The following is a 25,304-nucleotide window of genomic DNA, read 5'->3' as shown; positions in this document are numbered from 1 at the left end:
AAAAACCAGAAATAAGGGAGGAAGTCTAGGTGAGGAAAGTTTTAAGTAGGAAGCCTTAATCACAGTAGTTGGGAATTTTTTTTTTTTCAGTGAATCTACAGACCACAGAGGATGTAGAACTTTTTTAGAAAATGTTTTATGGCGGCTACTCATTCTCTCTGATTCCCAAGTTTTACTGACAAAAACCAGACACTAACTTGGAGTGTTTTGGGAGGAACAGTGGTTAATATTACATATATTTTAAAAAAGTGACATGAAGAAAAAGAGCTTTTACATATAGGTGGAGAGGGGATAAATTAAGTGAGGGAAGAAACCTTACAAGTTTACTAAGAGCCAGAATAGGTTTTCTGCTTTGCAGGCACAGAAGCCTGGAGTAACCAAGTAGTCAATCCTGACTCATTTTTAAAACTAAAGTATCAATTTTCTTCACTTATAAATTGAGTAAACATTTGCTCTCGGTATTCTCTCCAATGGGTAAATCCATCTAGCAGACGAAAGCTAGGTGTAGGGGTGATGAGCTTGAGTGGTAAGGAGCAAGAGAAAGATAATCCCTGTTATGAGCCAGAGGTGACTAGAAGGCCAGTGATGCTGGTGGAGTTAAGAGAACTGGCCGGCAGAAATAGGACAAGCCTATTGAGGGCACTCTAAAGTGAAGAGACTCATTAGCCAAATACTCAAATCACCTTACAGTTTAGGAGGCGTATAATGTAATTGACTAGTCTCTCTAATTGGTCTAATAGGTTACAGCTTCTTTAGTTACATTAGCTTTCCTAAGATACCATCTGGCCAGCTTAATCCACTTACAAATTTCCTAAATTCCAGCAGCACCCTATTTGTGTCTTTCTACAAATGATTAATCTTCGTTTCATGTTGACTTTTCACTTGTTTCAGTGTCAGAAGTTGACCTTTTAAAAGAATTGGCGTTTTTCTGATGTCTATTTTGCCTATATCCGCAAAGCTTTTGCACCTCTTTTAGAAGGATAATCCACAGACTAATACATGGGAACATATTTCCATACTTGTTTCTTATCCATATTCCAAATAATGTTGTTCAAATACTAAATATAATTTCAGCATTCTGAATTTCTTCCATTACCCCATGAACTTTATGTGATACGAATTACTATCTTTCCAACAGCACTTATTAACATCTAACGTTATTCATTAGGCACTTAGTACCTACCCAGCAGCCCTAGGTACTGGGATAACACAGAAGACTGAAGTTCCAGTAGCAAGAGAGAAATAAGGCCAGTAGTATCAGTTTAGCAGAAAGGGGGGGGTGACTAATTCATTCTGATGGATCTGGCAATTTTTCCAAGTGGTGAATTGGGCTGAGTCTGAAGGGATGAATAGGAGTTCATTAGCCACTGGAAAAGGGAAGTATCCCTAACACCTTCCTCCCCAAATCTGGTACTGTTAGTGGCATTTAACTTAAAATAACAGTAAAAGAAAGAATAAAATGACAATAACACAAGAAGAAATCATGCTCACTTCATGATTTGGGGGTTGGAAGGGGGACTGAGCCTTTAAACACACTTCAGATCTGAAAGTAAATGTTTATAAAACAGGATTCACAATCGAGGGAAAGGGGTGGAGGAGGAAGAAGTTCAGTTTGTTTTATTGTATTAAGTTAAACAAATGAGTAAAAATATCAACATCTATGCTTGGGAACACATACTACTTTCCATAAAGATCCTAAGCTTGAAAATGAAAGCCTCAGAACCTTATCTAAAATTACAATATTTGCCCCAGTGTTTTATATCCCCAATATCATTTTTAAGGGTTCTAAAGTGAATCTGAAGAACTTAGCAGCATCTACACTCACTCACTAACACACACACACACACACAATAATCCACTCTTGATTGAAACAATCAACCACACCCTAACCAACTTCCACTTACTCTGACTTTCACACCTCCACATCCTTCAAAGTTTGGCTTAATTTATACTATGACTATCTCAAAGCATTAATTTAGCTCTAAGTTTTGACACTCCACCTCTTCATCCTTCCGTTCAATTATTTCCTCTTAAATTCCATTAGTTTCGCCATTCTCCTTAAGGGACACTTAGAAAATACATCAACAGCACAATTACAAAACCAATGGCTGCAGCCAGTCTGAACACACACACTAATTTCCACTCATATCCCTCTCGAGGCTGTTTCTACCACTGATCAAAATCAGCGGACCAGGAAGGAGGAAAAAGCTGAGCCAGGAGGGTTGTTCCCTTCCTTCCACTCCCCCCAAGCCTGCCCCCGCCCCGCTCCCCCTTCCCCCAGGGCCGCATCGCGACCTCGTGCGCCCCCCCTCCACCGACCCGCCCCCGCTGTTACCAGCCACTGCCTAGAAAACAGTCATAGCCTTTGTTAAAACGTCCACGAGCACAATGTACCAGAAGACGGACACATTCCCGGGGGCGGGGTGAAGAAAGTCACACGAATGCCACGCCCTCCTTGGCACAAGCTTGGGGCGACAGCCCACCGCCTCCAAATCCTCTCCCCCCGCGATGCGGAATGTTCCTGGCAACTCTGCACTCCGAGACGGCAGCGCGGGGGAAGGGACAGGCCCGGGACGCCCGCCGCTCAGGGGCACCAAGCGGGGGTACTGAACTTGAAGCTGGGACACCCTCCAGCGCCCTTGGCGAGGCTCCCGGTTCTGCCAAGCCTGAGTCCGGACTTCCAGCCTCTGGAGCCCTTTCCTTCAATTTCTCCTCACACATACCCTCTCCCGCTCCCGCCACCACGCACTCAGCTCCCCACGCGGCCGGGGCCGGACACTGTCCGGCAGCGCGGCCAGCCCCGCTGCCGCACGTCTGGTAGGTTTCTCCTTATGGGGCCGACGTCTCCCCGGGCCGCCACCCGCACACGCTCCGAACCCTCCCCGGACGCCCGCCCAAACCACATTCCCCGGCTGCGAGCCCCGCGCCGCCACCGCACTCACCGCGCGCCCCGCGCCACTACTCTGCGCTCTGCCGGCCGCCAACCGCGCCTGCGCCTTCCCACCGCCGCCGAGCCCAGGAGGAGCCAGGAGCCAGGAGCTGACGGGAAGGGCGGTGGGAAGCGGCGGGGGCGGGGCCCGGGCGGAGTTAGGAAGGAGAGGGGAGGGGCCAGGCAGGGTGGGAAACAGAGGGGCGGGGCATCCGCCGCCTAGGTTCGGAAGACTTAGCGCTCAGGGCACCGAGTTAGAGCTTTCCACTCTTGAGATCTGTTATAAATAACACTGGCAAGAGAAGTCGTCGAGGCCCCTGGGTGCACCCCACGCACATTCACACTCCAGAAACCCCAGCTTGGCGCGGGGCCAAACTAGCCAGCCCCCTGCGTCAGCACGCCTCTCCCTGGACCCACCCTAGATCCTCGCGAGCCTTTCACCCTCTTACATGCCTACCTCCCCACACACTATTCCGCCCACTGGCCTCTCTCCTCATCGCGCGCTGTCCTCAGCCCATGGTAAGCGGCATGGAAATTTCTCATCCACAAACCGCCTGTGCAGGGCACCCTAGTTAACATGTCTCTGCTGTGTGAGCCCAGAACGTGGTTGGTGACTTTCCAACCGTTGCCCACTGTTACAGTTCAGCCCTTTCCCTGAGAACAAACTCTTCTGCTGTTCTGGCCTTTTGCTGACAACATCTGCTTTTTCTTAAAAAAAAAAAAAAAAAAAAAAAAAGTCTTGAACAAACCTACCCGAATATCTTGGGGAGAAGAACACATGTTGTCAAATAAGACCCATTATTGACCCTGCTTTTTAGGGAGCTACCTCAGAATCTGAGCCTTCTTAAAAGCCCCTCTGAGAAACAGAATATTCAGCCTGTGTTGTCCTGTGAATTTTGCTCTATTGGTTTCAGGTTTTCTGGCAGTTAGCATTTTAAGAAGCCTAACTTGATTATTATTCCATGCTGCATGCGTGCTTAGTTTTAAGTTCTGTACTTTTCTGTTTAAAATCTGGTAAGCTGTGGTATCTCACATGCCTTCAGATCAGCTATTAAAATAAACACACCTGAGTGAATCCAAAGTGAATTGGCCTGTGGGCCTGAAGTGATTTATTCCAAATTACTTTTCCTTTCTTCTTTTTACTTTAGTTATGATGGAACTAAGAAACATTTGGCTTATTAAGAATAATAGAATTGCCACAGGGCCACACCAATAGTCCTTCCCAGCAAGTATTTTGACCGAAAAGGGAAAGGAACATTTTTGGGGAGAGACTGGTCATTGCCCTTAGAGATCTGAATATCCTGAAATTCTTCCCATTAACCTTTGTGATTCTTCCGTTTCTGTATTTTACAAATCAGACTTTCTGAACTCATTTCTGTTTTGCCTTTGTCAAATAAGCATAGGGGGACTGCAGTAAGAACAGACTGCAAGAGGGTATGTATACTGGTAAATGTAGACACAGACTCTGTAGGCTGAATAAATCTGTAAGTGCCTGAAGTAGGACCTTGTCCTAGTTACTTCACTGGTAAAATGTTTTACATACAGAAGGTGCTAAGAGAAAAAAACAACAATAACACTGTGTTAATAAAGACAATTTTTGCATCTTTAATAGATGCAGATATATGTTTGTTCACTTTCATTTGATTATGGATTTATTTTCTTGTTTTATGTCTGAATTTGTCTGAATATTTTGATTGAAGTGACGAAAACTAAAATGAAGTAGCTTAGGCAAAAAGAGAAAGTTATTGTGTAACCCAAGTTGCGAAAGGGTAAGTCTATGATTGGCCTTAAGAATAAATGGAACCAGTAACTGAATGCTTCAAATTCCAGATTAGGCTCTCAACCCTGCCTCTCTTGGAAGGGGTCACTCTTCAGAACCTCCAAGTCATGTTCTGTACACTTGGAACCATGGCTTCGGACAAATTGTGGGCTCACATCTACCAAGCTGTCAGCAGACAGAAAGTACCTCTCTTCCCGAAGTTTCAATTTTTAGAACACCAGATAAAGAGCATGATTGGGTGAGGCTGAGTCATATAACCATTCTTGGAGAGAAAGCGCAGGTAGGACATAAGAATGGTACCCCCCAGTAGAACCTCAGAGTTGGAGGAAAAAAATGAAGAGAAAATTTCTAAATGAAAACAAAAGGTAGAAGGAGATGCTGTCTTCAGAAGAGAAGTGCTAGAGAGACCAAAAAAAAAAAAGTTCAATATTCACCATGGAACAACTGTATTTAAGGAATACAGCCTTGGAATTATCTTTGATCTCTCTCTCTTTTATTCAAGTGGTAACCAGTCTTCTCAATAATGTCTCTGTATTGGTTTTCTATGGCTGCTGTTAAAAAAATCACCACAAACTTCATGGCTTAAAACAACACAAATGTATTACAGCTCTAGAGGTCAGAAGTCTGAAAAGCGTCACACTGGGCTAAAATCAAGGTGCCAGATGGGTTGAGTTCCTTTATGGAGGTTCTAAGGGAGAATGATTTTTCTTGACTTTTCCACTTTCCAGACGCCACCCACATGCCCTGGATAATGGCCCTTTCCTTTCCATTGCTGTAAAGCCAGCAATGACATTACTCTCTCACACTGACAATTCTGCTTACCTCTTCCACATTTAAGGACCCTTGTGATTATATCAGTCCCACCCAGATAATCCAAAACAATCTCCTGATTTTAAGGTCAGTTTTTTAGCAACCTCAATTCCATCTGAAACTTTAATTCCCCTTTGCCATTTAACATAATATTTCCACAGGTTCTGGCTACTAGCACATGGACATGGTGGGGGCATTATTAACCCTACGATAGTCTTTATTTTCATAAAAATAACAGAGCCTAAGGCATTGGTTCCCAAACTGGGACACTTCTAACAGATACTGATGTCTGGATACCACCCCCAGATCTTATGATTAACTGGCCTGGAGTCCATTGGCCCTTAAACACACACACACACACACACACACGCACACACACACACACACACATGCACACACACACACACACGATTAGATCAGGATGGACCCTCTCACCCATGCTGGCCCAATCAGAGAACTTGCCTGGGGATTTAGAATGGGGAGGGGAAATTAGTAACACTGGGTGTCTGGAGCTATAGTATCAATTTAGGACCTATGGCATCCGGAGAAAGATAAAAAACAAGTCAAGAAAGGGAAGAGACACAAAGAGAAAGGAGGTAAACAGAGTGGAGCCAAGCCTGGATTCTCAGTCTGCCTCCTGGTTACGTGGCATTCTTACCCTTGGCTGCTATGAGGCACCCCTGCATTCTCATAAGAAAATCTTATTTTGCTGAAGCTAGCTCAAACTGGTTTCTCTTGCATAAACCCCCAAATGTTCTCATTAATACATGATGTGAGCTTAATTTCCCCCAATTGCTTATTTATGAGATGCCTCTTGTTTAAGAAATGAAGCAAATTTCAGAACCAAACTGTCAGAGTTGGTATTCCAGAGCTGTCTACTTCACTAGTACCCCACCTCCTGGTTACCCTCCTTCCTCTTAATAGTTACTCAAAGGCCCAGAAGGGGACTCACAAGTTATCTCAGCCTTTTTCTCATTCAGTAGTCCAGTCTCCACAAGACACACCAGGTGGATGTAGTTCTAGTTCTCTGCTTGACTGCTGGCAAGTAAATATTAATGACTTGTAAATCAAATCTCTGGCCTCCCCTTCTCCTAATCTTCAGTTCTATAGTTAAAACTGACTAATGGATCTTTTCTCCTCAATTGATAAGAAATGAAACTCAGTTTTTCTTCCAAATTCTGCTTTTGTTCTGCAATTTCTTTCCTTGTTAATGAAACCCCTACGCACCCCATCACGCATTAGAAATGGGAAAGTCACCCATGACCCCTTCTTTTCCAGCCTCAGTTGTCTACTCATTCTACCTCCTGCATGTCTCACATATTAATGCCTCTTTCCTGCATCACATCAGGTTAATCATCAATCACCTGACCTAAGATGCTCTCCCAACTCGTTTCCCTGTCTTTAGTTTCTCCCAAATCCAATCCACCCTGCTCAATTATGCCAGATATGTTAATAAACACAAACATGATCAAGCCATTGTACTTCTTAAAAGCATTTCGACTCCCAGGCACTTTAACAAAAAATACAAACTCCTTAAGCACAATCAAATTTTCTAATTACTGGCACTAGTGCTCCTTTGCAAACTCATTCCCTCTACCCTCTACCTAAGCTGCTCTCTGTATTTGTCTTATACTTTCAAGCTGCTAGGACTTCTCTATTCTCTCTGTATGGCAGACACATTCTTAAAGACCCCGCTCCAAAGACACCCACAGTGTAAGGTCTTCCTGGTGCCACTCCATGCAAAGTAAATTAGTTATTGCTACTCCCCTTGCTCTCCTAGTACATGCATCCCCCTCTTCTTTATGCCTGAATCTTTCTCTTCACCCAGACCTCTGAGGCAGGGGAACAATGTAGCTCTGGCATTAATTACAAAGCCTGACACATACAAGGTTAGAAAAAATTCTTGTGGGAAAAAAAGAAAGAACACAAGGAAATAAGATTCCATGCTGTCTTCTGCTCATGACTTGCCAGATCCTTTTTTCATCCCTTAATCATTTCACTCATTAGTTCTCCAACTTCCAATCTAATAGTTTGCACCCAGCACTTGTTTCAAGAATTGGCTTAACCACTCATGTCCAGAAAGAGTGGAGGGGTGCAAACCCTGTTGTGCCCCTACTCTGATAAATCCTTTCCTTTAGGACTTTTCATCACTTATGTGGTTAATCCCTACTGATGATATAATTTAGTTTTTCCTGACTTTGTCGTATTGTTCCATGTATTTACATTTCTAACTCCCATGTGGTTGGGAAACTGCAAGAAAGCAGAGTTTAATTTTTGTATTTCTTTTGTATCATCTCAAACAATCTTGGTAAACATACAGGTAGCATGGAAGACCATAGGATGTGCCATAAAACTAAGGTCAATAAACTTAAAAGGACTGAAATGAAACAGAGTATGCACTCTGACTACAATGAGATTAAATTAGAAATAAGTACAATAGGGACTTCCCTGGTGGTCCAGTGACTAAGACTGGCACTCCCAATGCAGGGGGCACGGGTTCAATCCCTGGTCAGGGAACTAGATCCCACATGCTGCAACTAAGAGTTCACATGCCACAACTAAAAGATCCCGCATGCCACAACGAAGATCCCGCACGGGGCAACTAACCGCAACTAAGACCTGGCACAGCCAAATAAATAAATAAATTAATTAAAAATAATAAAAAATAAAATTATCAAAACATTAAAAAAAGAAATAAGTACAAGAGATATTAGACAAAATCCATATATTTGGAAATAAAATAATATAAAAGTCAATCATGTTTTATATGCTAGCACACAATTAGAAAATAAAATTGGAAACAGTTTAATTTATGATAACATCAGAAACTATAAAGTGGTTAGGAATAAATTTCACAAAGGATATGCAAGACCTCTTTATTATTAACTATAAAAAACTGCTGATAGAAATTCAGAAAGACCTAACTAAATGGAAAGATACACCATGCTAATGTATTGGAAAACTCAATGTTAAGATATATTTCTCCCAGTTTTGATTTTAGACTCATCACATTCCCAATCATAATCCCAGCAGACCTAAAAAATAATCACACTGATTATAAAAGGCATATAGGAAAATAAAGCCATATAGGAATGTAAAGGAAGAATCCAAATTATCCGAAGCAATTTTGAAAAAGAAAAACAAACTTAGAGGACTTACAATAACTGACTTTTAAGACCTACTATAACGTCATAGACAGCCTGGCATACAGACCAATAGAAATATCAATAGATTAAAAAGAGAGCCCAGAAGTGTCCCACTTATATGGTCATTTGATTTCTGACAAAGTAGCCAAGGCAATCTGTTAGGGACAGGAGAGCCTTTTCCATGAATAATGCTGGAATAACGGGTACCCATATGCAAAAAAATTGAAACTTGATTCCTACCTCGCACAATAAAAACTTAATTTGAGATAGAACATAGACCTAAATGTACGAAGTAAAACTATAAATCTTTTATGTGGGGGACTTCCCTGGTGGCACAGTGGTTAAGAATCCACCTGCCAATGCAGGGGACACGGGTTTGAGCCCTGGTCCAGGAAGATCCCACATGCCGTGGAACAACTAAGCCCGTGCACCATAACTACTGAGCCTTCGCTCTAGAGCCCGCAAGCCACTACTACTGAAGCCCACACACCTAGAGCCTGTGCTCTGCAACAAGAGAAGCCACCGCAATAAGAAGCCCGCGCACCACAACGAAGAGTAGCCCCTGCTCGCCGCAACTAGAGAAAGCCTGTGCGCAGCAACGAAGACCCAATGCAGCCAAAAATTAATTAATTAATTAATTTTAAAAAATAAAGTAAAATAAAATAAAATAAATCATTTATGTGGAAACAGAATATTTTTGTGACTTGGAGGTAGGCAAAGATTTCTAAGACAACAAAGAAAGCAATAACCATAAACGAAAATAATGATGAATTAGACTTCATGAAAATTTAAAACTTTTGTTCATCAAATGATATCATTTAGAAAATTAATGAAAAACCTTCAGACTGGGAGAAAACTCTGCATAACATATATCTCACAAAATACTGGTATCAATATACAAACAGAATTTCTGAAACTCAATAATAAAAAGAAAAAAGCAATTTAAAAATGAACAAAAAAGTTGAGTAGAAGTCTCACAAAGGAAGAGATACGAATGGTCAATGAGCACATGACAATGTGCCCAACATCATCAGTCATCAGGGAAATGCAAAATAAAACCACAATTAGCTCACAAAACATACCCACCAGTTTGGCTAAAATTGAAAAGATCAACACCACCAAATGTTAGTGAAGATATGGAGCCATCAGAACATTCATACATTGTTGCTGGGAGTGAAACACCATACAACTACTTTGGAGAAAGATCTGGCAGTTTCTTCTAAAATTAGACATATGCCTACTCTATAACCAATTCCCCTCATCAATATTTACTCAAGAGAAATGATAACAAATGTGTACAAAAAAGACTAGTATGAAAAGGTTCTTAACAGCTTTATTTACAGTAGTCTGAAATTGGAAACAGAGTTGCCCATCAGTAAGACAATGGATAAACAAACTGAGATTTTCACACAATGAGGTATAACTCAGCAAAATAAAAATAAAAAGAAATGAACTACTGAAACAAGTAACAATGTGGATGAATCTAAAAAAATGTGCTGAGTGAAGAAACCCTTACATGAAAGAGTATGTAGGAACAAAATGAAAACACAACCCACAGAATGGGAGAAAATATTTGCAAACGATGTGACCAACAAGGGATTAATCTCCAAAATATACAAACAGCTCATGCAGCTCATTATCAAAAAAACAAACAATCCAATCAAAAAATGGGCAGAAGACCTAAATAGACATTTCTCCAAGGAAGACATACAGATGGCCAACAAACACATGAAAAGATGCTCAACATCATTAATCATTAGAGAAATGCAAATCAAAACTACAATGAGGTATCTCCTCACACAGGTCAGAATGGCCATCATCAAAAAATCTACAAACAATAAATGCTGGAGAGGGTGTGGAGAAAAGGGAACCCTCTTGCACTGTTGGTGGGAATGTAAATTGATACAGCCACTATGGAGAACAGTATGGAGGTTCCTTAAAAAACTAAAAACAGAACTACCATATGACCCAGCAATCCCACTACTGGGCATATACCCTGAGAAAACCATAATTCAAAAAGAGTCATGTACCACAATGTTCATTGCAGCACTATTTACAATAGCCAGGACATGGAAGCAACCTAAGTGTCCATCAACAGATGAATGGATAAAGAAGATGTGGCACATATATATAATGGAATATTACTCAGCCATAAAAAGAAACGAAATTGAGTTATTTGTAGTGAGGTGGATGGACCTAGAATCTGTCATACAGAGTGAAGTAAATCAGAAAGAGAAAAATACTGTATGCTAACATATATATATGGAATCTAACAAAAAAAAAAGGTCATGAAGAACCTAGGGGCAAGACAGGAATAAAGATGCAGACTTACTAGAGAATGGACTTGAGGACATGGGGAGGGGGAAGGCTAAGCTGGGACAAAGTGAGAGAGTGGCATGGACATATATACACTACCAAATGTAAAACCGATAGCTAGTGGGAAGCAGCCCCATAGCACAGGGAGATCAGCTTGATGCTTTGTGACCACCTAGAGGGGTGGGATAGGGAGGGTGGGAGGGAGGGAGACGCAAGAGGGAAGAGATATGGGGATATATGTATATGTATAGCTGATTCACTTTGTTATAAAGCAGAAACTAACACACCATTGTAAAGCAATTATACTCCAATAAAGGTGTTAAAAAAAAACAAAACTAAAAATAGAGCTACCATATGATCCAGTAATCCCACTCCTGGGCATATATCCAGAGAAAAACATGGTTTGAAAGGATACATGCACACCAATTTTCATTGCAGCACTGTTTACAATAGCCAAGACATGGAAGCAACCTAAATGTCCATCGACAGATGAATGGATAAAGAAGATGTGGTACATATATACAATGGAATATTACTCAGCCATTAAAAAGAATGAAATAATGCCATTTGCAGCAACATGGATGGACCTGGAGATTATCATACTGAGTGAAGTAAGTCAGACAGAGAAAGACAAATATCATATGATATTGCTTACATGTGGAATCTAAAAACACGGTACAAACGTACCTATTTACAAAACAGAAATAGTCACAGATGTAGAAAACAAACTTATGGTTACCAAGGGGGAAGGGGGGGTGGATCAGTTGGGAGACCGGGATTGACATATATACACTACTATATATAAAATAGAAAACTAATAAGAACCTATTGTATAGCACAGGGAACTCTACTCAATACTCTGCAATGACCTATAGGGGAATAAAATCTAAAAAAAGAGTGAACACATGTATATGTATAACTGATTCACTTTGCTGTACAGCAGAAACCAACACAACATTGTAAATCAACTATACGCCAATAAAAATTAATTTAAAAAATACAAAACCAAACCAAAAGAAAAGAAAAGAAAAGAAAGAATGTGTATGATACCATTGACATGAATTTCTAGAGCAGGCAAAACTCATCTATGGTGGAAAAAAAAGACAATGGTATTTCCCTGTGGGGTGTTGGGAGATTGACTGGGAAGTGGTACGCGGGCATGAGAAAACTTTATGGGATGATATTAACATTCTGTATTCTGGGTGCACAGATCTGTGCATCTGTGGAACCTCACTGAATGGCACACTCAAGACATTTGCATTACATTGTATCGAAATTTTACCTCAAAAGAAAAAAATACAACCAAATATTAAACTCTAATGAATTCTAATGTATTTTAGGGGGAATATACTGACGTGTACGATCTACTTTCAAATGTGTTGAAAATCATTTGGACTGATGCAAGGACGAAGTACTGGATAGATGGACAGATAAACGCAAGTAAAGTTAAATGTTATTTGTAGAATCTATTTGGTGAGTGTTCACTGTACAATCCTTCCCACTTTTCTGTATCATTGAAAATTTTTATAGTAAAATATTGGAAAAATACTCAGCAAAATGTGATATAATTAGGAGATGTTAAATAAATAAACATTTTTTTCTATCCATATTTACTGAGTCTCATCAGAATACAGGAATTTCTTTTGGCTGCAGAATACAAAAGTTAGTTACATAATAATTATGACTGCCATATATGTACAGGTTAACTTATTTAAATCTTTAGATAATCCAGGGAGCCAATATTCACATTTTTTAAAAGGTCTTAAAGTACATTGGAAATTCCAACGTATATCTACAGAATTCAATCTGTCTGTCCATACATGTCTGTAAAAATATATATGAAAGAATATCCTCTGGTTTACTGTCATGATGGAGAGAGTACGGCTTTTCATTTCTAATGTCCATGGCTCATTTTGTTTACAACTTTCATTGTATCACAGAGTAATCCAAAAGCATAGTCCATCATCCTCCTGAATTCAGTAAAAGGTAAGGTTACGTAAAAAACATATTTCATCCTCAATGAATGTTTTAATATATCTCACAAATGTTAAAGGTCTATTTTAAATAATCCTTCATCACATTCGAGAAGTGAGGTGATTCTCTGTTCATTATAATTGAGCTACAGAACCTCCTGGAAAATACTTGGCAATATGGATACAATGCCTATCCTCAAAGAACCTGAAGACTAAAAGAGAATGCTGTTTTTGCATCTAACATGTGCTTGTAATATCAAAAATATGACTTCAAAAGTATAAATTTTAATTCAATACAAAATATAAATGGAATTTTAGGGTTAGGTACCTCAGCATTTTAAATGCCAACTTTATCGGTATACTTGGGAACACAGGAATGAATATGCACTTAGTTGCCTCTAAAAATAAAATAAATCAATTTTTAAATATATATTTTAAAGTCCTTTACTATAATTTGTAATTTGCTATTTCAATTTAACTACTCAAGAATTTGGTAAAAATTTTTTGAGAAAAAATATAAAGATTTAAGTTACAAAACATGAAATGATGTAAGGTATAAAAATAGGGAAAATTTGTATTCTAATAAAATATATTGAGGGTGTGTATATTATGGGAACTCTCTTTGGCAGCCATTCAGGTATGCCTCTCAGATCTTCCCTCAAGAAAGAAAACTGTTGCTCAGCTACAAACAGTTGGCTTAGCGGGCAGCCTCCAGCTATATCACCTTCAGGATGCGCCTCAACTTTGGAGGTGGGGGCAGAGGCTACGCATGCTTGATGGGCAATCCCCACCATGTGAATGAGCATGGTGGGTCACTGGTACCTGGCCCTTCCTGCCCAACGTGGGGCTCCTCTCAGGAGCAATCTTCGTTCTGGAGCTCCCTCCTGGGTTGGCTGAAACCCGATCACATCTGCATTTTGGTCTGAAGCTCCTCAGCTTTCCTTTCAGAAGTGTCAAATCAGCATCTCAGGATCAAGGTTTTCTCTGCCCAAGCCTTCCCCCGCCATTTGCCTTTCAGAGATGTTACTTCTCCATCCTTCCCCCAAACCTCTTTTAATCCTGATTGTCTCAGAGTTGGCTTCCTGGAGGTCCCAAACAGGCGCTCTCTAAGCCCTAAGTGCATTAAATTTGGATCATCTTTTTGGTGGCTAAACAGTTCTCAATTGTTGGAAAAGGATACTATTAATATGGCATTGTCAATACTGGAATAAGAGCTAAAATAATTACTATAAATATAAATTGTACTTCTGCATACTCTTTTATTCCCCAGGCTAATTGTCTAGTTTCTGGTTAAACAGAATGAGTACTGCACAGAAGGCATTCACAGACCCTGGATCTTCATGCAAAAGAGCAAGATCTGTTATGAGAGATTTGACTAGGGTGTGGTCACCCAGGACTATGCCTTAGGGTACCAGCATTTCTTTAGAGGCTGAAAAATTGTAAATAATTAAGAAAAAAAAATAGCTCCCTTTCAATGAGCTAACGCCCCCGATTCTGACACTCATTCCTTCCTGCCAGTCTCTCTAACCACCTCCCAGACAAGTGAATAAGTAAATCCCAGCTAATATTTGTTGAGCACTTTTATGCTGGCCACAGTGCTATGCTCTTTACGTATGTTTATTCCATGTAATCATCACTTCTACCTACTACAGTGTAGTTCTATTATTATCCCTGTTTTGCAAATAGCCCATCCAAGGCTAGGGAAGGTTAAGCCCTGTGCCCAAGGTCATGGCTGCTAAGGGTCAAGGACTAGACTAGAATCCAATAAGTGTCTGATCTTAATTCACTCAGCTCTGAGAGGTTAAGTGTCTTCACCTAAATACAGAATGGAGTTGGGACTAGAATTCAGGTCTTCTGAAACCTCATTTTGTGCTCTTGCCTCTAAATCATGAGTATCCCTTTTAAGGCGAAAAGTTACGATTCTTAATCTAAGACGTTTGATTGAATTCTGAAACCCTATAGTCAAACACATATCCAGCTTTCAGACAGAAAAATCCAGTGATTCTGTATTTGCTCTCTGTTTGGTCTGAGTGTTTGTTGGCCATTTTGTCTTCAGCTCTAATACGTCTTTTAATTCATCACAATCTGAGTTGATTTTCTTAAATCTATTATCACCGGGAGAAGAGGGGCCGAGTCTCTTTTTACCTTTGGGAAGAAGCCCAACAGAGCCCTACCTTAATAAATATTACTGAATGATATTTGCTTCCTTCTTATTTGTCTTCCCTTTGGATCAATAGCTGTAGACTTTGGGGTATCTTTTCCCAATCTGACCCCCAAAATAGGGAACATTTTTCCCCCAAATAATTACAAATTTTCCATATAAGACATTTGAGAAAAGCCCAATTGCTAATTACTAAAACATTGAGATGATTCTATCAGAAGCAACCTGGGATTCCATTGCCCTCTTCACTTGAGCCCTTTATAGTCTAACCAGAAGTAGTTATTACTATGATCCTGAATGAGAAAAAGGAAATTCTGTTTATTTTGTCGGGAGGTAGTGATTAATTTCCCTCATTTCTCGTGGGTAGACCCCTCTGGGTGACCTAGGGCAATACAACAGGCTAGGTCTCAGGATGGTTCTGACACCATTTACTTCAATATGACTTTTGTTAAGGTAACAAGAGAGATGCAACATTGAAATGTTCGAAAGCAAGGTGCAACGGGAATCCTGCACCAGCTACAGAAGGCAACCTCAGCTTGAAAAGACCTTGGCCCTTGTTTTATAAGATGAATGTTGCATAGGGACAGAAGGGTGGAGCCGGACTGGTACAGGATGCCACGGGCCACAGGCACACGGCTTTACTGTTTTAAACTCTGAATCTTTAAAAAACTATGGAAGGAAGGGTTGAGTGAAGTGATACGTACCTGTCATGGGAGCTTTGTATTTTCATAGGATTTGGGTCTTATTTTTGTGTTTTCAAGCTAATAATTTGCAGACAAATAAACCAACTTGTAGGAGAATTCCCTCATCAAAAGCAATTAGGATTGGAATTGGTTTGGTAATTGGCAAAGCTGGCTAAAGTGGAGAACTGAAAACTTCGTTTTAACATACAGCTATATGTACATTTATTTATCAGTCTTTTGACTTAAAGCCCAGGGGTCTTCTTTGAGTATGGCTCCATCAATAGACGGTCCCCGTAGTCATTCTTGAATAGACCATATACATAGTAGCAGTAACAGTATTAATAATAACATTTGAGCACTTACAACGTGTCATGTACTTTTAGTCCTCCCAGTATCTTTCTGAGGTAGCAATTATTATCATCCTCATTTTACATTTGAGGTTAAGAAACTTGCCTAAGATTACGCAGTCAGTAAATGGTAGAGATGAGATTAAAACACATGTTGTCTGTCTTCCAAGTTTACACTCTTAACCAGCACAACATCGTCTCTAATTTCCACTTCTGGGTGTCCTTAGAGAAGAGCTTTTAAGAAACTAAAGGCATTTGTGAAGCAGTCTAAGTACAGAATCCTAGACTTTTATGATTTTTATCCAAAACTTTTAAGTTGTCTCCCCCATGCATATTTTAACAGCAATTTTATGAGCTCTTCATCTGCACTAAATCTTTCCAAAGTACTTTCATGAAAACAACAATTGGAATTTCATGAATTCCAATTTATATTTCATCCGTTTTATGAAATGTTTAGTCAAATTCTGGAATTTAAATTGTACATACAGAATTACAATATTTGGGATCAAGTTACGGATGTGTACTTGAAATAAATAGGTTTGGGAACAAACCCAACGAAGAGCAGACCACTTAACTGGTGGGATAGAAGTAGGCATGAGTATTATTGCCCAAGAGTATTCATTGTGCTGTGGACGTGGGTTAGTATGTTTTACAGTTAAAATGGTCATCAATTCATCCACAACTCCTTCGGGAGGAGGTCAGTGAAGAGAGTTTCTGCCATATTTAAATCTCATCTGTGCTTCACTACAGTCACAAGCAGTATAGTAATTGCTTCTCGGTTGTTTGGCTGAGATGAAGTGTAGTAAAAGTGGTACAGTGATTATGCACATCACCTTCACATGATTCCAGAGGAATGTGTTGTATTTTCCATTTTTATTAAAAGTCTAACATGTCAGATACTTGATTCCATACATGTGTGTGTGTGTGTGTGTGTGTGTGTGTATATGAATAGCCTTTTATATATGGATATATATCAATAGCTTTTTAATATGTAAGTTTATATATGTATATATGAATATGAACATATATATGCATGTATACACGCACACACACATATATATACATTATATAGAGCCTTGTTTTTCTTTGTTTTGTTTTTTACTTTCAGATCCATTCAAACCAGCTTGCTATATTAGTTTCCTATTGTTGCTGTAACAAAGTACCACAATTTACTGACTGAAAACAACATATACTTATTTTCTTATAGTTCTGGAGGGTCAGAAATGTCTAAAATCTGCAAAAGTCTAAAATCAAGGTGTTGGCAAGGGTGTGTTCTTTCTGGAGACTTCAGGGGAGAATTTGTCTCCTTGCCTTCTCCAGTCTTCAGAAGTCTCCTGTATCACTTGGCTAGTGGTCCCTTTCATCCCCTTCCTCACATCACTCCAACCTTTTGCTTCCATTGTTGCATTCCCTCTTCTGTTGCCACACCTCCCGCCGCCTCTCCCCCGTAAGAACCCTTGCGATCACATTTAAGGCCCCACTTAAATAACGCAGGCTCATGTCCCCTCCTCAAGGTCCTGAAAGTAATCACGTCTGCGAAGACCCTTTCACTATGTTAGGTCATATGTTCACGGGTTCCAGGGATTGCGATGTGAATATCTTTGGGGTTCTTTATTCAGTCTACGACACGTGGCTTAATTACAAACTAAAGAACTAATTTCCAAAAGTAAACTGAAAAACTAATCAGGTCAATGTTCTCAACAGGGATGTCTAGAACGCCTAAGCTGTGAAGAATTAAACAGCTAATTTAACTTTTAAAAGCAATTTAAGAATTTTGGTAACGGAGAGTCTCAGATTGAACTCGAGAACTTGTAGCGTATGTGGCTCATTTCTTTTAAAAACAAAATCTATTTAAAACTTAAGAAAACAATCCTCCCTCTCTTCTGCCTTCCCTCTTTCCCTCCTTGCTCTTATCTTCTTCTCACTCTTCTCCCCTTCCTTTTCTCAGTTACACGCCTCTGTAACTTATTTCATGAGTCTATACTGTAAGTTCTTGAGCTTTTATAGTCATTTCTTGTTCAGTTTTGAACTCAGTAAGAAATGAAGCCCCAGCTTGATTTTCTCTGTTATCAGTCCTAAATGGAAGGGCAGTACTTACTTGAAAAAAGATGCTAGACTTACATATAAAATATATAACCAAAATAAATATAAGCAGAATAATTTATTTTTCTTGCATCCAGTGAGGAAGTTGCCACATTGCTCTTTCCCAACGTGGGCCATACATTAGATTAATTAGTTTCACCTCATCCTGTTTATTTCTGGAGCATTTTGGCTCCTCTGAAGTCCCACAGGGCTTTTAGGGCTAATGTTATCAGTCTTTGGGGTGACATTAGTTTTTCTACATTGGGGGCTTATGAGCTATCTCTAGCTTTTTTTTCTATCAGGGAACTAGCATTTGGGATTTTTCTTGCTCTAAGAGATTTCTGCTTATGGCTTATCACTTGCTTTCTTTCCCTTAAAAATATTAACACTATACCTTTTTAACACTTTTACTCTATAGGGGAACAAAATTCCCCACACCAAAATGTGTCTCTTCGACATGCGGATTATTTCAAGCTGAAAACCATCAAGGCCCAAAAGACTCAGGAAGAATCTTTGACCTTCCACCTCACTGCCTAGAAGAATTTAGACAGAAGTCCTGTTCCCAGAATAGAGCTATCACTAGAGGTATCTAAAGAACACAGGCTAGATGTAGTGGGGAAACTCAGCAGGGCCCAGAGATCAGGGTCCACTCTGTTTCTGCATCATCTCTGCAAGGCCCAGCAAACATTTGTTTAGCAAACATTTGCTTTTCCATCCCTGTGTGAATTGCCTTCCTCCCCGTTGAAGTTCCAAACCACTGCCCCCAACATCCTCTTTTGTCTTTAGCTGAAGATGGTAGTTAAGGTGAGGGCTTCAGACATGTCGGCAAGTTACTCAATTTTCCTGGGTCTCTCCCATGTCTACATGTTACTCAATTTTTGTTTGACTTTCTGCTGCTAATCTGTCTCATGTCAGATTAATTCTTAGACCAGCCAGAAGAACTCAGAAGGGTAGAGGAAAAATTTTTCCTCTCTGACGCCTCTTCATTCATTTAGTTGCTTCATGCTCTTCTAATATCACTGTCTCAAATCTTCCATTCTCTCCATGTCTACAGACTGCCTCCTCAGCTAACCAGCTGTTCATGATTTTGTAACGGGTTTGCCCTCTATCTCCTTACAAATATCATCAAGTTTTCAGTGCATGCATTTTCTAAATTGTAAACAGTGACTGAATGATGGGGCTGAGCAGCGTTTTTCTTTTTGATCTTTTGGGGCATTTTCCGTACACTTTATGTTGTATAAATTCTAGAAAATATGATATATAATATACTAGTATACAATAATATATTAATGTATTATAATTCTAGAAATATATTATTATAATATATATTATAAATTCCAGAAAATATTATGTACTGTATTAAAATAATAATTTCTTCATGAAATGATTGTGACAGAGATATTGGCTCTTTCAGAAAATAGTTTTTGATCATTTCTGCACAAAAATCCTGTATCGTATACAGAAATTGCCATCTATTCCTATATCTTTTGGCTCCTCGCTCCACTTCTCTCCCTCTCTGTATATAGGTATGAAAGGAGCTAAAAAAACCTGTGTCAAACATTTACTCAGTAAAACTGAGGAAAGAGGTTAAACTTCGTTACAATAATACAAAGAACCCCACCAGAGAAACTATGAAAGATCAGCTAAGATAGTCTAAGTTAAAAAAAAAAAAATTAAAACCCAACTGTAACAATGAAACAAACCATGCACAGTAAGTCCCAAATCTGACATAGGGAATACTTTTGAAGGGACAATCAGTAATCAATGGAGAACTTTTCAAGCTTTGGGATTCCTGAATGGATTACATGTAGGCCACTCCCACATGTCAGGGCAGAGAGCCCCACGAGAGAAAGGTCAAAGCCCAGCCCACCGGCCTCCCTGGGGTTGAAGGACAATCAGCATGAGGGTAGCCCCAGCTGCACCAACCCTCAGTGGCAAGCTCTCAGTGCTCCTACCCTCCATATAGGCTGTAGACTACCTTCTTGTATATAAAAGCTACATATCCTATATCTCTTATCGTACAAGAACTACAGACTCCGTATTGCCCTTATAATATAGAGCAGGTTGCTAAAACTACTGAGAAGAGGGAGCAGAAAGAACATCTTCTAAAACACCGCCCCCGCACGCAAATACCAGTCTGTCTATAACTAAAGATATCACTCTTTACTGTAAGTGGGCCCCTTTGCTCCTTTTGGATCAACTGCATAAATACTTTTCTGAGGTAATCTTGATCCTATCAGTATTCTTGTAATATGCAAGAAGTAGCAACTTTCTTGCCCATTAAGAAGAGAAATGTGGACTAAAAACCGTATCTCTTTTTTCCCTCTTGTAGCCTCGATTAAAAGGAGAGCGTCGCACATACGGTGCCATGTGTTCACCGTACCATTTCCTCTTCTTGGACACACACAGAAAGACAACATTCCCAACCTCCCTTGCAGATGGATGGGGAGCATTTCACTGAGTTCTTGCCAATGGAATGGAGACAAAAATGGCACGCCATTTCCAAGTCCGGCTATAAAAAGCCTGTGTGCAAGCGACTCTCTGGCTCTTTCTCTCCTTATAGCAGAGGTCATGCAAGCCACGTGTTTACATGGCAACATCACAAGATGGTGGGAACCCGGATCCCTGAGTCACTAAATGGACGAGAGCCCCTGCCAACCCACACCAGACTTTGAGGGAGAAAACCTATACTGTAGTCCAATGTCTTTATCTATAATGACTTAGAATCAAGGTCACAGCCTTTGTGTTTACTTCTCACCTTATGTCTTCTGTTATGCCACTTATTCTTCCTTCAAATATCCTTAATTTATAATATGAATTTCCAAGTAATTATTGTTCTATTTACTTCTTAGTTTTATTTTGCTTTCTTTTGAAAATTCTCTTTTTAAAATATTTAAATAGCTTATAGAAAAGTTATATTTGGTAGGCCCACTTTTAAAAGCTAGGCCGACTATTTTTATTATAATATCCCACTAGCAAAAACACCATAGAAACTTTTACAGTCACAAAGTTCATTTTATAGTTGTCATATTTGAAATCACATAGAGCTATCAGTTTTGCTATTAGTACAGCTGAGTAGCCCTACTAGATCCAACCCTGCCACAGGAAACAATTTAAGATGCTGGAAAAAAAATACCAAAAATAATATAAGACAAACAGTGACTGGGAGGCATAGGAGAATAAACAAAAACAGTAGATCTTGGAGGGCATTCGAAACTCGGAAGAAGGAACAGAGCACAGTACCAGTTTTCCATCCATTAGACTGAGGAAAAAACAAAGATATCTCTACCTGGAGTGGCTAAAACTCAGAAAATCTGCAGAATTTCTGGCCTGAAGAAATAGAGGATAGAATCCAGGGCAACCACAGCCACTGGAAAGCAAGGGAGTGACAATGTAAAGGAGAAAAAGAAACGAAATTGAGTTATTTGTAGTGAGGTGGATGGAGTTAGAGTCCGTCATACAGAGTGAAGTAAGTCAGAAAGAGAAAAACAAATACAGTATGCTAACACATATATATGGAATCTAAGGGGAAAAAAAAAAAAAGGTCATGAAGAACCTAGTGGCAAGACGGGAATAAAGACACAGACCTGCTAGAGAATGGACTTGAGGATATGGGGAGGGGGAAGGGTAAGCTGTGACAAAGTGAGAGAGTGGCATGTACATATATACACTACCAAACGTAAAATAGATAGCTAGTGGGAAGCAACCGCATGGCACAGGGAGATCAGCTCCGTGCTTTGTGACCACCTAGAGGGGTGGGATAGGGAGGGTGGGACGGAGGGAGATGCAAGAGGGAAGAGATATGGGAACATATGTATATGTATAACTGATTCACTTTGTTATAAAGCAGAAACTGGCATACCATTGTAAAGCAATTATACTCCAATAAAGATGTTTAAAAAAATAAAATAAAAAATAAAGGAGACAAGGGGGGGCGGTGCATCGATTTCTCTCTACAAATTTTGCTCAGTTCTGCGGCTGACCCCTGAACTGCACAGGTGCTAGGGTAGGCTCAAATTAACACAGCTAAATCTAAGAGAGCTGAAAACTGAGATGTTGCCACTTCAGGAGATTCAGACCATGAAGTCTGAAACCAACCAAATGACGTACCCGACTTAAAAACAAACAAGCAAGCAAAATATCAAAATCAACTCTTCAGGAGACTATAGCAGAATCCAGAGACTCCATGATATAACATTCACAATATCCAGGGTAAAATCCAAAATTACACAACAAAACAGGAGAACGTGGCCCAATTTTTAGGAGAACAGATAATCAACAGAGATCAATCCTGCGATGACTCAGTTGTCCAAATTATTAGGCAAGGATATTAAAGGAGCTATTTTCATTATGCTCAGGGAAGTAAATAAAAATACCCTCACAATGAATATACAGACAGGGACTCTCAGCAAAGAAGTACGAACTATAAATAGAACCCAGTGGAAATTCTAGAACTGAAATCAGATAGAGTTGCAGTCCACCTCTCCATTACGAATTACAAAGTAAAATTAATTTTTTATAACACAGCTGTAAACAAAGAAGAACAAAGAGCATTGCTCAGCACCCAGCTCCAAGTCGTTACTGCCTGACAGTGTACCCTGAGAAGAATTCAGGATGAAAAACAGGATGAGGCAGTCTGTGCTTTGGAAAAAACCAAGCCCCTTAGATAGTTAGACCCATACATAGAAAAGCACTAAAATCATTAACCTGAGATACCTGTTCTTTGTGAATAGCAGTCATCTCTTACCAAGATGCATGCTTGACTGCACAGATTCCCTAGCCAAAAATCATATATAAACTAGGCTTCTTCCTCTTCCTCTTCAGAGCAGTTCCCTCAGAACTACTGAGAGGCTGTCTCCTGGGCAACCGTCCCCAGTAAGGTCTTGACATGTACACACTGCTATATTTAAAATGGATAACCAACAAGGACCTGCTCTGTAGCACAGGGAACTCTGCTCAATATTTTGTAACAACCTAATTGGGAAGAAAAATTTGAAAAAGAACAGATACATGTAATATCTATAACTGAATCACTCTGTTGTACACCTGAAACTAACACAACATTGTTAATCAACTATACCCCAGTATAAAATAAAAAGTTAAAAACAAACACCAAACTCACAACCCTTATATGGTGCATTTTTCTTCAAGTCGGCCTATCAACAAAAGGAGCAAAGTGCCCCCATCACCCCCTCCACTTTTCTCCAAATTCCTTTTATGAAGTAAGCATTGAGAAGAGCCTGAGGGTGTGGGGAGAAAAATATAAGTAAGGAATAATGGATTCACTTCCCTTCCTTAAAGGAGTTTATAGTCTTAGAAATAATTTTGTGAAGCCAAATCTACTCACCTTTATCATGAGGAATGTAACAGAAATAAAAATACCTTTGTTACAAATGATTTATATACTCTAACTGGACCGAGAGTATTGGAAAATAATCCTTTTTGAGACAATATTAAAGTTCTTTGATAGACATAGTTACTTGTCACATCACTTCTATTTTAACGACAGATCATTTCAATAGGCTTCACGTTGCAATGAGAGTAACTCCATGCCATCTCTAGTCCTCAAACTGTTCATTACTCTCACTATCTTTCTTCTGTTTAACCTTATCCTCTTGCAACTTTCTGGCAAAACCCATTGCCCCTTAAGGCCAGTCTTTTACCATTTCTTCCATTAAGAAATCTTCAGTTTGTGGAGAAAAAAGTAAAGTTAATTACAAAGTAGTCAGTGGGTGGCAAGCGGGAAAACAAGGGAGGCCGATGCTGAAGATGCATAAATGTTACAGGAATCGTAGCGGAAAGGAAGAGCGTTTCAAACCATACTCTCAATAGATGAAATATCTTTCTTAAATTATTACTCATATTCTGGAAATACCCTGTGAAACTATATGAAACGTGTTAAACGCTGTCTTAACATTGTATTTCATGCATTCTGAAAAATCACACTGCTTTAAAGGATGAGGAAAAAAACTACAGTGATGCTTAGAAGATGTACATGGCACTGCGTTGTCGTTTTCTAACATTTCATACTGTGTTACAGGATCTCTTCATGACATATTTATTATGAAATTGACATTTCAATCGTACCTGATGCCAGGCATTGGCATTTTAATCCTGTCAGGCATCTTTTCTTTTCATGTGATGATCTCAGTGAACGCTCTGCTTTGTTCTTTTCTTTTGTTTTCAATTCCATTTCAAAACATACTGTGTGAATGTTTTTTCTTCCTTTGTTCACAAATATTTAACAGCCCCCCAGTACCTAAAAAGAAGAGTAGATAAAACACATACTGTTATTGTAGTGAAGGTAATGTTATTGTAATTTTAAAAGACAGCATTCACAAAGCACAAAGCGCAAAAAACTTTTAAAAGAAGAAAAAACCATTAAAAAATAACAAACAAGCAAAAAAGACAACATTTGTTAATAACATGATCCCTCTATCTCTGCCCACTTTCTCCCTTGGCTGATATTTTTAAAAGTCCACAGGAGATCGTCATATGGCTTCTTGGATTTTTTTTTTCTTTTTGTCACAAATCTCAGAACAAAGAATAATTGTGCCCCAAGGCTAAAGGAACAATGACATTTCTGCTTACTTTTCTTTAAAAGTGAACTATTGTTTCTGCTGTGTGCATTCACTGCCTTCCTGATTCTCTTCCAGAGCTTCTTACTGTGTAAAATGTTTGTTGCGGGCTGATGTATTGAAATCAAAGATTGCAAATACATTTGGAGTTTTATTTATCTGGTCAGAACAGGGGCAAGACATCATCTTTCTACAACCTTCTGATGAAACACATGTACTTAGTACTGCTTTTCAAACTAAAGCCTGTGGATGTAAAATGCCTGTAGAAAGTAGCTGTGCTGAAAGGTTTCCAAGACCATCCCCACATTCAGAGTTTCACTAGAAGGGCTCACGGGACTCAGCATATAGTGGCACACATGGCTAAGATTTATTACGGTGATACAGTATGGATATACAGCCAGATCACGAGGGGAAAAGACACAAGCAGAATCTAGAGGAATCCACATGCAGGCTTCCTTTTACTCTCTTCCTGTTACTAAACCAAATTTGGGTCTGCGTG

General features: G+C 39.5%; 1 protein-coding gene and 1 long non-coding RNA gene across 6 annotated transcripts in view; one reads left to right on the top strand and one right to left on the bottom strand.

Annotated features, from left to right (window-relative positions):
- LOC309621216 overlaps positions 1-25,304 on the top strand; it is a 444,919-nt gene that overhangs the window by 184,790 nt on the left and 234,825 nt on the right. The gene's annotated exons all lie outside the window — the stretch shown is intronic.
- Positions 1-25,304, bottom strand: part of PRRG1 (proline rich and Gla domain 1) — a 370,248-nt gene that overhangs the window by 136,900 nt on the left and 208,044 nt on the right. For 2 of the 5 annotated variants that reach the window (XM_082378245.1, XM_082378248.1), the window contains exon 1: positions 2,943-3,055. The exons of 1 other annotated variant lie outside the window; for it this stretch is intronic. The gene's annotated coding sequence lies outside the window, so the exon portion shown is untranslated. Of the gene's footprint in view, positions 1-2,942; positions 3,056-22,943; positions 24,556-25,304 lie in introns of those variants that run through there. 2 more of the 5 variants (XM_082378246.1, XM_082378247.1) reach the window with 2 other exon arrangements.

This window comes from Balaenoptera borealis (genome assembly GCF_965194805.1).
Source record: "Balaenoptera borealis genome assembly, chromosome: X".
Taxonomy (NCBI): Eukaryota; Metazoa; Chordata; class Mammalia; order Artiodactyla; family Balaenopteridae; genus Balaenoptera; species Balaenoptera borealis.
The sequence above is the reverse complement of the archived record's forward strand: the minus strand, read 5'-3'. Positions and strand labels throughout refer to the sequence as shown.